Source organism: Lepisma saccharinum, chromosome 9, assembly GCF_977018435.1.
Source record: "Lepisma saccharinum chromosome 9, izLepSacc3.1, whole genome shotgun sequence".
Lineage (NCBI taxonomy): Eukaryota > Metazoa > Arthropoda > Insecta > Zygentoma > Lepismatidae > Lepisma > Lepisma saccharinum.
In genome coordinates, this window is record NC_139237.1 from 74669770 (window position 1) to 74684979 (window position 15210).

Here is a 15210-nt window from a genome sequence, read left to right on the forward strand (position 1 = left end):
CAGGAACCTTTTTCCAAGCTAATTTATATTCGGTCCAGGAACCTTTTCCAATCTGAATTTATATTCGGTCCAGGAACTCTTCCCTAGTCTGAGTATAAGCAGTGTATCCGCAGAGTACTCAGGAACCTTTTTCCAAGCTAATTTATATTCGGTCCAGGAACCTTTTTTCCAATCTGAATTTATATTCGGTCCAGGAACCTCTTCCCCAGCTGAATTTACAGTTTATTCGGTCCAAGAACCTTTTTCCAAGCTGAATTTATATTCGGTCCAGGAACCTTTTTTCCAATCTGAATTTATATTCGGTCCAGGAACCTCTTCCCCAGCTGAATCTATATTCGGTCCAGGAACCTTTTTCCAAGCTGAATTTATATTCGGTCAAGGAACCTTTTTTCCAATCTGAATTTATATTCGGTCCAGGAACCTCTTCCCCAGCTGAATCTATATTCGGTCCAGGAACCTTTTTCCAAGCTGAATTTATATTCGGTCCAGGAACCTTTTTTCCAATCTGAATTTATATTCGGTCCAGGAACCTCTTCCCCAGCTGAATCTATATTCGGTCCAGGAACCTTTTTCCAAGCTGAATTTATATTCGGTCCAGGAACCTTTTTTCCAATCTGAATTTATATTCGGTCCAGGAACCTCTTCCCCAGCTGAATTTATATTCGGTCCAGGAACCTTTTTCCAAGCTGAATTTATATTCGGTCCAGGAACCTTTTTTCCAATCTGAATTTATATTCGGTCCAGGAACCTCTTCCCCAGCTGAATTTATATTCGGTCCAGGAACCTTTTTCCAAGCTGAATTTATATTCGGTCCAGGAACCTTTTTTCCAATCTGAATTTATATTCGGTCCAGGAACCTCTTCCCCAGCTGAATCTATATTCGGTCCAGGAACCTTTTTCCAAGCTGAATTTATATTCGGTCCAGGAACCTTTTTTCCAATCTGAATTTATATTCGGTCCAGGAACCTCTTCCCCAGCTGAATCTATATTCGGTCCAGGAACCTTTTTCCAAGCTGAATTTATATTCGGTCCAGGAACCTTTTTTCCAATCTGAATTTATATTCGGTCCAGGAACCTTTTTCCAAGCTGAATTTATATTCGGTCCAGGAACCTTTTTTCCAATCTGAATTTATATTCGGTCCAGGAACCTCTTCCCCAGCTGAATTTATATTCGGTCCAGGAACCTTTTTCCAAGCTGAATTTATATTCGGTCCAGGAACCTTTTTTCCAATCTGAATTTATATTCGGTCCAGGAACCTCTTCCCCAGCTGAATCTATATTCGGTCCAGGAACCTTTTTCCAAGCTGAATTTATATTCGGTCCAGGAACCTTTTTTCCAATCTGAATTTATATTCGGTCCAGGAACCTTTTTCCAAGCTGAATTTATATTCGGTCCAGGAACCTTTTTTCCAATCTGAATTTATATTCGGTCCAGGAACCTCTTCCCCAGCTGAATTTATATTCGGTCCAGGAACCTTTTTCCAAGCTGAATTTATATTCGGTCCAGGAACCTTTTTTCCAATCTGAATTTATATTCGGTCCAGGAACCTCTTCCCCAGCTGAATCTATATTCGGTCCAGGAACCTTTTTCCAAGCTGAATTTATATTCGGTCCAGGAACCTTTTTTCCAATCTGAATTTATATTCGGTCCAGGAACCTTTTTCCAAGCTGAATTTATATTCGGTCCAGGAACCTTTTTTCCAATCTGAATTTATATTCGGTCCAGGAACCTCTTCCCCAGCTGAATCTATATTCGGTCCAGGAACCTTTTTCCAAGCTGAATTTATATTCGGTCCAGGAACCTTTTTTCCAATCTGAATTTATATTCGGTCCAGGAACCTTTTTCCAAGCTGAATTTATATTCGGTCCAGGAACCTTTTTTCCAATCTGAATTTATATTCGGTCCAGGAACCTCTTCCCCAGCTGAATTTATATTCGGTCCAGGAACCTCTTTCCAAGCTGAATTTATATTCGGTCCAGGAACCTTTTTTCCAATCTGAATTTATATTCGGTCCAGGAACCTCTTCCCCAGCTGAATCTATATTCGGTCCAGGAAACTTTTTCCAAGCTGAATTTATATTCGGTCCAGGAACCTTTTTTCCAATCTGAATTTATATTCTGTCCAGGAACCTCTTCCCCAGCTGAATTTATATTCGGTCCAGGAACCTTTTTCCAAGCTGAATTTATATTCGGTCCAGGAACCTTTTTCCAATCTGAATTTATATTCGGTCCAGGAACCTCTTCCCCAGCTGAATCTATATTCGGTCCAGGAACCTTTTTCCAAGCTGAATTTATATTCGGTCCAGGAACCTTTTTTCCAATCTGAATTTATATTCGGTCCAGGAACCTCTTCCCCAGCTGAATCTATATTCGGTCCTGGAACCTTTTTCCAAGCTGAATTTATATTCGGTCCAGGAACCTTTTTTCCAATCTGAATTTATATTCGGTCCAGGAACCTCTTCCCCAGCTGAATTTATATTCGGTCCAGGAACCTTTTTCCAAGCTGAATTTATATTCGGTCCAGGAACCTTTTTTCCAATCTGAATTTATATTCGGTCCAGGAACCTTTTTCCAAGCTGAATTTATATTCGGTCCAGGAACCTTTTTTCCAATCTGAATTTATATTCGGTCCAGGAACCTCTTCCCCAGCTGAATTTATATTCGGTCCAGGAACCTTTTTCCAAGCTGAATTTATATTCGGTCCAGGAACCTTTTTTCCAATCTGAATTTATATTCGGTCCAGGAACCTCTTCCCCAGCTGAATCTATATTCGGTCCAGGAACCTTTTTCAAGCTGAATTTATATTCGGTCCAGGAACCTTTTTTCCAATCTGAATTTATATTCGGTCCAGGAACCTCTTCCCCAGCTGAATCTATATTCGGTCCAGGAACCTTTTTCCAAGCTGAATTTATATTCGGTCCAGGAACCTTTTTTCCAATCTGAATTTATATTCGGTCCAGGAACCTCTTCCCCAGCTGAATCTATATTCGGTCCAGGAACCTTTTTCCAAGCTGAGTTTATATTCGGTCCAGGAACCTTTTTTCCAATCTGAATTTATATTCGGTCCAGGAACCTCTTCTCCAGCTGAATTTATATTCGGTCCAGGAACCTTTTTCCAAGCTGAATTTATATTCGGTCCAGGAACCTTTTTTCCAATCTGAATTTATATTCGGTCCAGGAACCTCTTCCCCAGCTGAATCTATATTCGGTCCAGGAACCTTTTTCCAAGCTGAATTTATATTCGGTCCAGGAACCTTTTTTCCAATCTGAATTTATATTCGGTCCAGGAACCTCTTCCCCAGCTGAATCTATATTCGGTCCAGGAACCTTTTTCCAAGCTGAATTTATATTCGGTCCAGGAACCTTTTTTCCAATCTGAATTTATATTCGGTCCAGGAACCTCTTCCCCAGCTGAATTTATATTCGGTCCAGGAACCTTTTTCCAAGCTGAATTTATATTCGGTCCAGGAACCTTTTTTCCAATCTGAATTTATATTCGGTCCAGGAACCTCTTCCCCAGCTGAATCTATATTCGGTCCAGGAACCATTTTCCAAGCTGAATTTATATTCGGTCCAGGAACCTTTTTTCCAATCTGAATTTATATTCGGTCCAGGAACCTCTTCCCCAGCTGAATCTATATTCGGTCCAGGAACCTTTTTCCAAGCTGAATTTATATTCGGTCCAGGAACCTTTTTTCCAATCTGAATTTATATTCGGTCCAGGAACCTTTTTCCAAGCTGAATTTATATTCGGTCCAGGAACCTTTTTTCCAATCTGAATTTATATTCGGTCCAGGAACCTCTTCCCCAGCTGAATTTATATTCGGTCCAGGAACCTTTTTCCAAGCTGAATTTATATTCGGTCCAGGAACCTTTTTTCCAATCTGAATTTATATTCGGTCCAGGAACCTCTTCCCCAGCTGAATCTATATTCGGTCCAGGAACCTTTTTCCAAGCTGAATTTATATTCGGTCCAGGAACCTTTTTTCCAATCTGAATTTATATTCGGTCCAGGAACCTTTTTCCAAGCTGAATTTATATTCGGTCCAGGAATCTTTTTTCCAATCTGAATTTATATTCGGTCCAGGAACCTCTTCCCCAACTGAATTTATATTCGGTCCAGGAACCTTTTTCCAAGCTGAATTTATATTCGGTCCAGGAACCTTTTTTCCAATCTGAATTTATATTCGGTCCAGGAACCTCTTCCCCAGCTGAATCTATATTCGGTCCAGGAACCTTTTTCCAAGCTGAATTTATATTCGGTCCAGGAACCTTTTTTCCAATCTGAATTTATATTCGGTCCAGGAACCTCTTCCCCAGCTGAATCTATATTCGGTCCAGGAACCTTTTTCCAAGCTGAATTTATATTCGGTCCAGGAACCTTTTTCCAATCTGAATTTATATTCGGTCCAGGAACCTCTTCCCCAGCTGAATCTATATTCGGTCCAGGAACCTTTTTCCAAGCTGAATTTATATTCGGTCCAGGAACCTTTTTTCCAATCTGAATTTATATTCGGTCCAGGAACCTCTTCCCCAGCTGAATTTATATTCGGTCCAGGAACCTTTTTCCAAACTGAATTTATATTCGGTCCAGGAACCTTTTTCCAAGCTGAATTTATATTCGGTCCAGGAACCTTTTTTCCAATCTGAATTTATATTCGGTCCAGGAACCTTTTTCCAAGCTGAATTTATATTCGGTCCAGGAACCTTTTTTCCAATCTGAATTTATATTCGGTCCAGGAACCTCTTCCCCAGCTGAATTTATATTCGGTCCAGGAACCTTTTTCCAAGCTGAATTTATATTCGGTCCAGGAACCTTTTTTCCAATCTGAATTTATATTCGGTCCAGGAACCTCTTCCCCAGCTGAATCTATATTCGGTCCAGGAACCTTTTTCCAAGCTGAATTTATATTCGGTCCAGGAACCTTTTTTCCAATCTGAATTTATATTCGGTCCAGGAACCTTTTTCCAAGCTGAATTTATATTCGGTCCAGGAACCTTTTTTCCAATCTGAATTTATATTCGGTCCAGGAACCTCTTCCCCAGCTGAATCTATATTCGGTCCAGGAACCTTTTTCCAAGCTGAATTTATATTCGGTCCAGGAACCTTTTTTCCAATCTGAATTTATATTCGGTCCAGGAACCTTTTTCCAAGCTGAATTTATATTCGGTCCAGGAACCTTTTTTCCAATCTGAATTTATATTCGGTCCAGGAACCTCTTCCCCAGCTGAATTTATATTCGGTCCAGGAACCTCTTTCCAAGCTGAATTTATATTCGGTCCAGGAACCTTTTTTCCAATCTGAATTTATATTCGGTCCAGGAACCTCTTCCCCAGCTGAATCTATATTCGGTCCAGGAAACTTTTTCCAAGCTGAATTTATATTCGGTCCAGGAACCTTTTTTCCAATCTGAATTTATATTCTGTCCAGGAACCTCTTCCCCAGCTGAATTTATATTCGGTCCAGGAACCTTTTTCCAAGCTGAATTTATATTCGGTCCAGGAACCTTTTTTCCAATCTGAATTTATATTCGGTCCAGGAACCTCTTCCCCAGCTGAATCTATATTCGGTCCAGGAACCTTTTTCCAAGCTGAATTTATATTCGGTCCAGGAACCTTTTTTCCAATCTGAATTTATATTCGGTCCAGGAACCTCTTCCCCAGCTGAATCTATATTCGGTCCTGGAACCTTTTTCCAAGCTGAATTTATATTCGGTCCAGGAACCTTTTTTCCAATCTGAATTTATATTCGGTCCAGGAACCTCTTCCCCAGCTGAATTTATATTCGGTCCAGGAACCTTTTTCCAAGCTGAATTTATATTCGGTCCAGGAACCTTTTTTCCAATCTGAATTTATATTCGGTCCAGGAACCTTTTTCCAAGCTGAATTTATATTCGGTCCAGGAACCTTTTTTCCAATCTGAATTTATATTCGGTCCAGGAACCTCTTCCCCAGCTGAATTTATATTCGGTCCAGGAACCTTTTTCCAAGCTGAATTTATATTCGGTCCAGGAACCTTTTTTCCAATCTGAATTTATATTCGGTCCAGGAACCTCTTCCCCAGCTGAATCTATATTCGGTCCAGGAACCTTTTTCCAAGCTGAATTTATATTCGGTCCAGGAACCTTTTTTCCAATCTGAATTTATATTCGGTCCAGGAACCTCTTCCCCAGCTGAATCTATATTCGGTCCAGGAACCTTTTTCCAAGCTGAATTTATATTCGGTCCAGGAACCTTTTTTCCAATCTGAATTTATATTCGGTCCAGGAACCTCTTCCCCAGCTGAATCTATATTCGGTCCAGGAACCTTTTTCCAAGCTGAGTTTATATTCGGTCCAGGAACCTTTTTTCCAATCTGAATTTATATTCGGTCCAGGAACCTCTTCTCCAGCTGAATTTATATTCGGTCCAGGAACCTTTTTCCAAGCTGAATTTATATTCGGTCCAGGAACCTTTTTTCCAATCTGAATTTATATTCGGTCCAGGAACCTCTTCCCCAGCTGAATCTATATTCGGTCCAGGAACCTTTTTCCAAGCTGAATTTATATTCGGTCCAGGAACCTTTTTTCCAATCTGAATTTATATTCGGTCCAGGAACCTCTTCCCCAGCTGAATCTATATTCGGTCCAGGAACCTTTTTCCAAGCTGAATTTATATTCGGTCCAGGAACCTTTTTTCCAATCTGAATTTATATTCGGTCCAGGAACCTCTTCCCCAGCTGAATTTATATTCGGTCCAGGAACCTTTTTCCAAGCTGAATTTATATTCGGTCCAGGAACCTTTTTTCCAATCTGAATTTATATTCGGTCCAGGAACCTCTTCCCCAGCTGAATCTATATTCGGTCCAGGAACCATTTTCCAAGCTGAATTTATATTCGGTCCAGGAACCTTTTTTCCAATCTGAATTTATATTCGGTCCAGGAACCTCTTCCCCAGCTGAATCTATATTCGGTCCAGGAACCTTTTTCCAAGCTGAATTTATATTCGGTCCAGGAACCTTTTTTCCAATCTGAATTTATATTCGGTCCAGGAACCTTTTTCCAAGCTGAATTTATATTCGGTCCAGGAACCTTTTTTCCAATCTGAATTTATATTCGGTCCAGGAACCTCTTCCCCAGCTGAATTTATATTCGGTCCAGGAACCTTTTTCCAAGCTGAATTTATATTCGGTCCAGGAACCTTTTTTCCAATCTGAATTTATATTCGGTCCAGGAACCTCTTCCCCAGCTGAATCTATATTCGGTCCAGGAACCTTTTTCCAAGCTGAATTTATATTCGGTCCAGGAACCTTTTTTCCAATCTGAATTTATATTCGGTCCAGGAACCTTTTTCCAAGCTGAATTTATATTCGGTCCAGGAATCTTTTTTCCAATCTGAATTTATATTCGGTCCAGGAACCTCTTCCCCAACTGAATTTATATTCGGTCCAGGAACCTTTTTCCAAGCTGAATTTATATTCGGTCCAGGAACCTTTTTTCCAATCTGAATTTATATTCGGTCCAGGAACCTCTTCCCCAGCTGAATCTATATTCGGTCCAGGAACCTTTTTCCAAGCTGAATTTATATTCGGTCCAGGAACCTTTTTTCCAATCTGAATTTATATTCGGTCCAGGAACCTCTTCCCCAGCTGAATCTATATTCGGTCCAGGAACCTTTTTCCAAGCTGAATTTATATTCGGTCCAGGAACCTTTTTCCAATCTGAATTTATATTCGGTCCAGGAACCTCTTCCCCAGCTGAATCTATATTCGGTCCAGGAACCTTTTTCCAAGCTGAATTTATATTCGGTCCAGGAACCTTTTTTCCAATCTGAATTTATATTCGGTCCAGGAACCTCTTCCCCAGCTGAATTTATATTCGGTCCAGGAACCTTTTTCCAAACTGAATTTATATTCGGTCCAGGAACCTTTTTTCCAATCTGAATTTATATTCGGTCCAGGAACCTCTTCCCCAGCTGAATCTATATTCGGTCCAGGAACCTTTTTCCAAGCTGAATTTATATTCGGTCCAGGAACCTTTTTTCCAATCTGAATTTATATTCGGTCCAGGAACCTCGTCCCCAGCTGAATCTAAATTCGGTCCAGGAACCTTTTTCCAAGCTGAATTTATATTCGGTCCAGGAACCTTTTTTCCAATCTGAATTTATATTCGGTCCAGGAACCTCTTCCCCAGCTGAATTTATATTCGGTCCAGGAACCTTTTTCCAAGCTGAATTTATATTCGGTCCAGGAACCTTTTTTCCAATCTGAATTTATATTCGGTCCAGGAACCTCTTCCCCAGCTGAATCTATATTCGGTCCAGGAACCTTTTTCCAAGCTGAATTTATATTCGGTCCAGGAACCTTTTTTCCAATCTGAATTTATATTCGGTCCAGGAACCTCTTCCCCAGCTGAATCTATATTCGGTCCAGGAACCTTTTTCCAAGCTGAATTTATATTCGGTCCAGGAACCTTTTTTCCAATCTGAATTTATATTCGGTCCAGGAACCTTTTTCCAAGCTAATTTATATTCGGTCCAGGAACCTTTTTTCCAATCTGAATTTATATTCGGTCCAGGAACCTCTTCCCCAGCTGAATTTATATTCGGTCCAAGAACCTTTTTCCAAGCTGAATTTATATTCGGTCCAGGAACCTTTTTTCCAATCTGAATTTATATTCGGTCCAGGAACATCTTCCCCAGCTGAATCTATATTCGGTCCAGGAACCTTTTTCCAAGCTGAATTTATATTCGGTCCAGGAACCTTTTTTCCAATCTGAATTTATATTCGGTCCAGGAACCTCTTCCCCAGCTGAATCTATATTCGGTCCAGGAACCTTTTTCCAAGCTGAATTTATATTCGGTCCAGGAACCTTTTTTCCAATCTGAATTTATATTCGGTCCAGGAACCTCTTCCCCAGCTGAATCTATATTCGGTCCAGGAACCTTTTTCCAAGCTGAATTTATATTCGGTCCAGGAACCTTTTTTCCAATCTGAATTTATATTCGGTCCAGGAACCTCTTCCCCAGCTGAATTTATATTCGGTCCAGGAACCTTTTTCCAAGCTGAATTTATATTCGGTCCAGGAACCTTTTTTCCAATCTGAATTTATATTCGGTCCAGGAACCTCTTCCCCAGCTGAATCTATATTCGGTCCAGGAACCTTTTTCCAAGCTGAATTTATATTCGGTCCAGGAACCTTTTTTCCAATCTGAATTTATATTCGGTCCAGGAACCTCTTCCCCAGCTGAATTTATATTCGGTCCAGGAACCTTTTTCCAAGCTGAATTTATATTCGGTCCAGGAACCTTTTTTCCAATCTGAATTTATATTCGGTCCAGGAACCTCTTCCCCAGCTGAATCTATATTCGGTCCAGGAACCTTTTTCCAAGCTGAATTTATATTCGGTCCAGGAACCTTTTTTCCAATCTGAATTTATATTCGGTCCAGGAACCTCTTCCCCAGCTGAATCTATATTCGGTCCAGGAACCTTTGTCCAAGCTGAATTTATATTCGGTCCAGGAACCTTTTTTCCAATCTGAATTTATATTCGGTCCAGGAACCTCTTCCCCAGCAGAATTTATATTCGGTCCAGGAACCTTTTTCCAAGCTGAATTTATATTCGGTCCAGGAACCTTTTTTCCAATCTGAATTTATATTCGGTCCAGGAACCTCTTCCCCAGCTGAATCTATATTCGGTCCAGGAAACTTTTTTCCAATCTGAATTTATATTCGGTCCAGGAACCTCTTCCCCAGCTGAATCTATATTCGGTCCAGGAACCTTTTTCCAAGCTGAATTTATATTCGGTCCAGGAACCTTTTTTCCAATCTGAATTTATATTCGGTCCAGGAACCTTTTTCCAAGCTGAATTTATATTCGGTCCAGGAACCTTTTTTCCAATCTGAATTTATATTCGGTCCAGGAACCTCTTCCCCAGCTGAATTTATATTCGGTCCAGGAACCTTTTTCCAAGCTGAATTTATATTCGGTCCAGGAACCTTTTTTCCAATCTGAATTTATATTCGGTCCAGGAACCTCTTCCCCAGCTGAATCTATATTCGGTCCAGGAACCTTTTTCCAAGCTGAATTTATATTCGGTCCAGGAACCTTTTTTCCAATCTGAATTTATATTCGGTCCAGGAACCTTTTTCCAAGCTGAATTTATATTCGGTCCAGGAACCTTTTTTCCAATCTGAATTTATATTCGGTCCAGGAACCTCTTCCCCAGCTGAATCTATATTCGGTCCAGGAACCTTTTTCCAAGCTGAATTTATATTCGGTCCAGGAACCTTTTTTCCAATCTGAATTTATATTCGGTCCAGGAACCTTTTTCCAAGCTGAATTTATATTCGGTCCAGGAACCTTTTTTCCAATCTGAATTTATATTCGGTCCAGGAACCTCTTCCCCAGCTGAATTTATATTCGGTCCAGGAACCTCTTTCCAAGCTGAATTTATATTCGGTCCAGGAACCTTTTTTCCAATCTGAATTTATATTCGGTCCAGGAACCTCTTCCCCAGCTGAATCTATATTCGGTCCAGGAAACTTTTTCCAAGCTGAATTTATATTCGGTCCAGGAACCTTTTTTCCAATCTGAATTTATATTCTGTCCATTAACCTCTTCCCCAGCTGAATTTATATTCGGTCCAGGAACCTTTTTCCAAGCTGAATTTATATTCGGTCCAGGAACCTTTTTTCCAATCTGAATTTATATTCGGTCCAGGAACCTCTTCCCCAGCTGAATCTATATTCGGTCCAGGAACCTTTTTCCAAGCTGAATTTATATTCGGTCCAGGAACCTTTTTTCCAATCTGAATTTATATTCGGTCCAGGAACCTCTTCCCCAGCTGAATCTATATTCGGTCCTGGAACCTTTTTCCAAGCTGAATTTATATTCGGTCCAGGAACCTTTTTTCCAATCTGAATTTATATTCGGTCCAGGAACCTCTTCCCCAGCTGAATTTATATTCGGTCCAGGAACCTTTTTCCAAGCCGAATTTATATTCGGTCCAGGAACCTTTTTTCCAATCTGAATTTATATTCGGTCCAGGAACCTTTTTCCAAGCTGAATTTATATTCGGTCCAGGAACCTTTTTTCCAATCTGAATTTATATTCGGGCCAGGAACCTCTTCCCCAGCTGAATTTATATTCGGTCCAGGAACCTTTTTCCAAGCTGAATTTATATTCGGTCCAGGAACCTTTTTTCCAATCTGAATTTATATTCGGTCCAGGAACCTCTTCCCCAGCTGAATTTATATTCGGTCCAGGAACCTTTTTCCAAGCTGAATTTATATTCGGTCCAGGAACCTTTTTTCCAATCTGAATTTATATTCGGTCCAGGAACCTCTTCCCCAGCTGAATCTATATTCGGTCCAGGAACCTTTTTCCAAGCTGAATTTATATTCGGTCCAGGAACCTTTTTTCCAATCTGAATTTATATTCGGTCCAGGAACCTCTTCCCCAGCTGAATCTATATTCGGTCCAGGAACCTTTTTCCAAGCTGAATTTATATTCGTCCAGGAACCTTTTTTCCAATCTGAATTTATATTCGGTCCAGGAACCTCTTCCCCAGCTGAATTTATATTCGGTCCAGGAACCTTTTTCCAAGCTGAATTTATATTCGGTCCAGGAACCTTTTTTCCAATCTGAATTTATATTCGGTCCAGGAACCTCTTCCCCAGCTGAATCTATATTCGGTCCAGGAACCTTTTTCCAAGCTGAATTTATATTCGGTCCAGGAACCTTTTTTCCAATCTGAATTTATATTCGGTCCAGGAACCTCTTCCCCAGCTGAATCTATATTCGGTCCAGGAACCTTTTTCCAAGCTGAATTTATATTCGGTCCAGGAAACTTTTTTCCAATCTGAATTTATATTCGGTCCAGGAACCTTTTTCCAAGCTGAATTTATATTCGGTCCAGGAACCTTTTTTCCAATCTGAATCTATATTCGGTCCAGGAACCTCTTCCCCAGCTGAATTTATATTCGGTCCAGGAACCTTTTTCCAAGCTGAATTTATATTCGGTCCAGGAACCTTTTTTCCAATCTGAATTTATATTCGGTCCAGGAACCTCTTCCCCAGCTGAATCTATATTCGGTCCAGGAACCTTTTTCCAAGCTGAATTTATATTCGGTCCAGGAACCTTTTTTCCAATCTGAATTTATATTCGGTCCAGGAACCTTTTTCCAAGCTGAATTTATATTCGGTCCAGGAACCTTTTTTCCAATCTGAATTTATATTCGGTCCAGGAACCTCTTCCCCAGCTGAATTTATATTCGGTCCAGGAACCTTTTTCCAAGCTGAATTTATATTCGGTCCAGGAACCTTTTTCCCAATCTGAATTTATATTCGGTCCAGGAACCTCTTCCCCAGCTGAATCTATATTCGGTCCAGGAACCTTTTTCCAAGCTGAATTTATATTCGGTCCAGGAACCTTTTTTCCAATCTGAATTTATATTCGGTCCAGGAACCTCTTCCCCAGCTGAATCTATATTCGGTCCAGGAACCTTTTTCCAAGCTGAATTTATATTCGGTCCAGGAACCTTTTTTCCAATCTGAATTTATATTCGGTCCAGGAACCTCTTCAACAGCTGAATCTATATTCGGTCCAGGAACCTTTTTCCAAGCTGAATTTATATTCGGTCCAGGAACCTTTTTTCCAATCTGAATTTATATTCGGTCCAGGAACCTCTTCCCCAGCTGAATTTATATTCGGTCCAGGAACCTTTTTCCAAGCTGAATTTATATTCGGTCCAGGAACCTTTTTTCCAATCTGAATTTATATTCTGTCCAGGAACCTCTTCCCCAGCTGAATCAATATTCGGTCCAGGAACCTTTTTCCAAGCTGAATTTATATTCGGTCCAGGAACCTTTTTTCTAATCTGAATTTATATTCGGTCCAGGAACCTCTTCCCCAGCTGAATCTATATTCGGTCCAGGAACCTTTTTCCAAGCTGAATTTATATTCGGTCCAGGAACCTTTTTTCCAATCTGAATTTATATTCGGTCCAGGAACCTCTTCCCCAGCTGAATCTATATTCGGTCCAGGAACCTTTGTCCAAGCTGAATTTATATTCGGTCCAGGAACCTTTTTTCCAATCTGAATTTATATTCGGTCCAGGAACCTCTTCCCCAGCAGAATTTATATTCGGTCCAGGAACCTTTTTCCAAGCTGAATTTATATTCGGTCCAGGAACCTTTTTTCCAATCTGAATTTATATTCGGTCCAGGAACCTCTTCCCCAGCTGAATCTATATTCGGTCCAGGAACCTTTTTCCAAGCTGAATTTATATTCGGTCCAGGAACCTTTTTTCCAATCTGAATTTATATTCGGTCCAGGAACCTCTTCCCCAGCTGAATCTATATTCGGTCCAGGAACCTTTTTCCAAGCTGAATTTATATTCGGTCCAGGAACCTTTTTTCCAATCTGAATTTATATTCGGTCCAGGAACCTCTTCCCCAGCTGAATTTATATTCGGTCCAGGAACCTTTTTCCAAGCTGAATTTATATTCGGTCCAGGAACCTTTTTTCCAATCTGAATTTATATTCGGTCCAGGAACCTCTTCCCCAGCTGAATTTATATTCGGTCCAGGAATCTTTTTCCAAGCTGAATTTATATTCGGTCCAGGAACCTTTTTTCCAATCTGAATTTATATTCGGTCCAGGAACCTCTTCCCCAGCTGAATCTATATTCGGTCCAGGAACCTTTTTCCAAGCTGAATTTATATTCGGTCCAGGAACCTTTTTTCCAATCTGAATTTATATTCGGTCCAGGAACCTCTTTCCCAACTGAATCTATATTCGGTCCAGGAACCTTTTTCCAAGCTGAATTTATATTCGGTCCAGGAACCTTTTTTCCAATCTGAATTTATATTCGGTCCAGGAACCTCTTCCCCAGCTGAATCTATATTCGGTCCAGGAACCTTTTTCCAAGCTGAATTTATATTCGGTCCAGGAACCTTTTTCCAATCTGAATTTATATTCGGTCCAGGAACCTCTTCCCCAGCTGAATCTATATTCGGTCCAGGAACCTTTTTCCAAGCTGAATTTATATTCGGTCCAGGAACCTTTTTTCCAATCTGAATTTATATTCGGTCCAGGAACCTCTTCCCCAGCTGAATTTATATTCGGTCCAGGAACCTTTTTCCAAGCTGAATTTATATTCGGTCCAGGAACCTTTTTTCCAATCTGAATTTATATTCGGTCCAGGAACCTCTTCCCCAGCTGAATCTATATTCGGTCCAGGAACCTTTTTCCAAGCTGAATTTATATTCGGTCCAGGAACCTTTTTTCCAATCTGAATTTATATTCGGTCTAGGAACCTTTTTCCAAGCTGAATTTATATTCGGTCCAGGAACCTTTTTTCCAATCTGAATTTATATTCGGTCCAGGAACCTCTTCCCCAGCTGAATCTATATTCGGTCCAGGAACCTTTTTCCAAGCTGAATTTATATTCGGTCCAGGAACCTTTTTTCCAATCTGAATTTATATTCGGTCCAGGAACCTTTTTCCAAGCTGAATTTATATTCGGTCCAGGAACCTTTTTTCCAATCTGAATTTATATTCGGTCCAGGAACCTCTTCCCCAGCTGAATTTATATTCGGTCCAGGAACCTTTTTCCAAGCTGAATTTATATTCGGTCCAGGAACCTTTTTTCCAATCTGAATTTATATTCGGTCCAGGAACCTCTTCCCCAGCTGAATCTATATTCGGTCCAGGAACCTTTTTCCAAGCTGAATTTATATTCGGTCCAGGAACCTTTTTTCCAATCTGAATTTATATTCGGTCCAGGAACCTCTTCCCCAGCTGAATCTATATTCGGTCCAGGAACCTTTTTCCAAGCTGAATTTATATTCGGTCCAGGAACCTTTTTTCCAATCTGAATTTATATTCGGTCCAGGAACCTCTTCCCCAGCTGAATCTATATTCGGTCCAGGAACCTTTTTCCAAGCTGAATTTATATTCGGTCCAGGAACCTTTTTCCAATCTGAATTTATATTCGGTCCAGGAACCTTTTTCCAAGCTGAATTTATATTCGGTCCAGGAACCTTTTTTCCAATCTGAATTTATATTCGGTCCAGGAACCTCTTCCCCAGCTGAATCTATATTCGGTCCAGGAACCTTTTTCCAAGCTGAATTTATATTCGGTCCAGGAACCTTTTTTCCAATCTGAATTTATATTCGGTCCAGGAACCTTTTTCCAAGCTGAATTTATATTCGGTCCAGGAACCT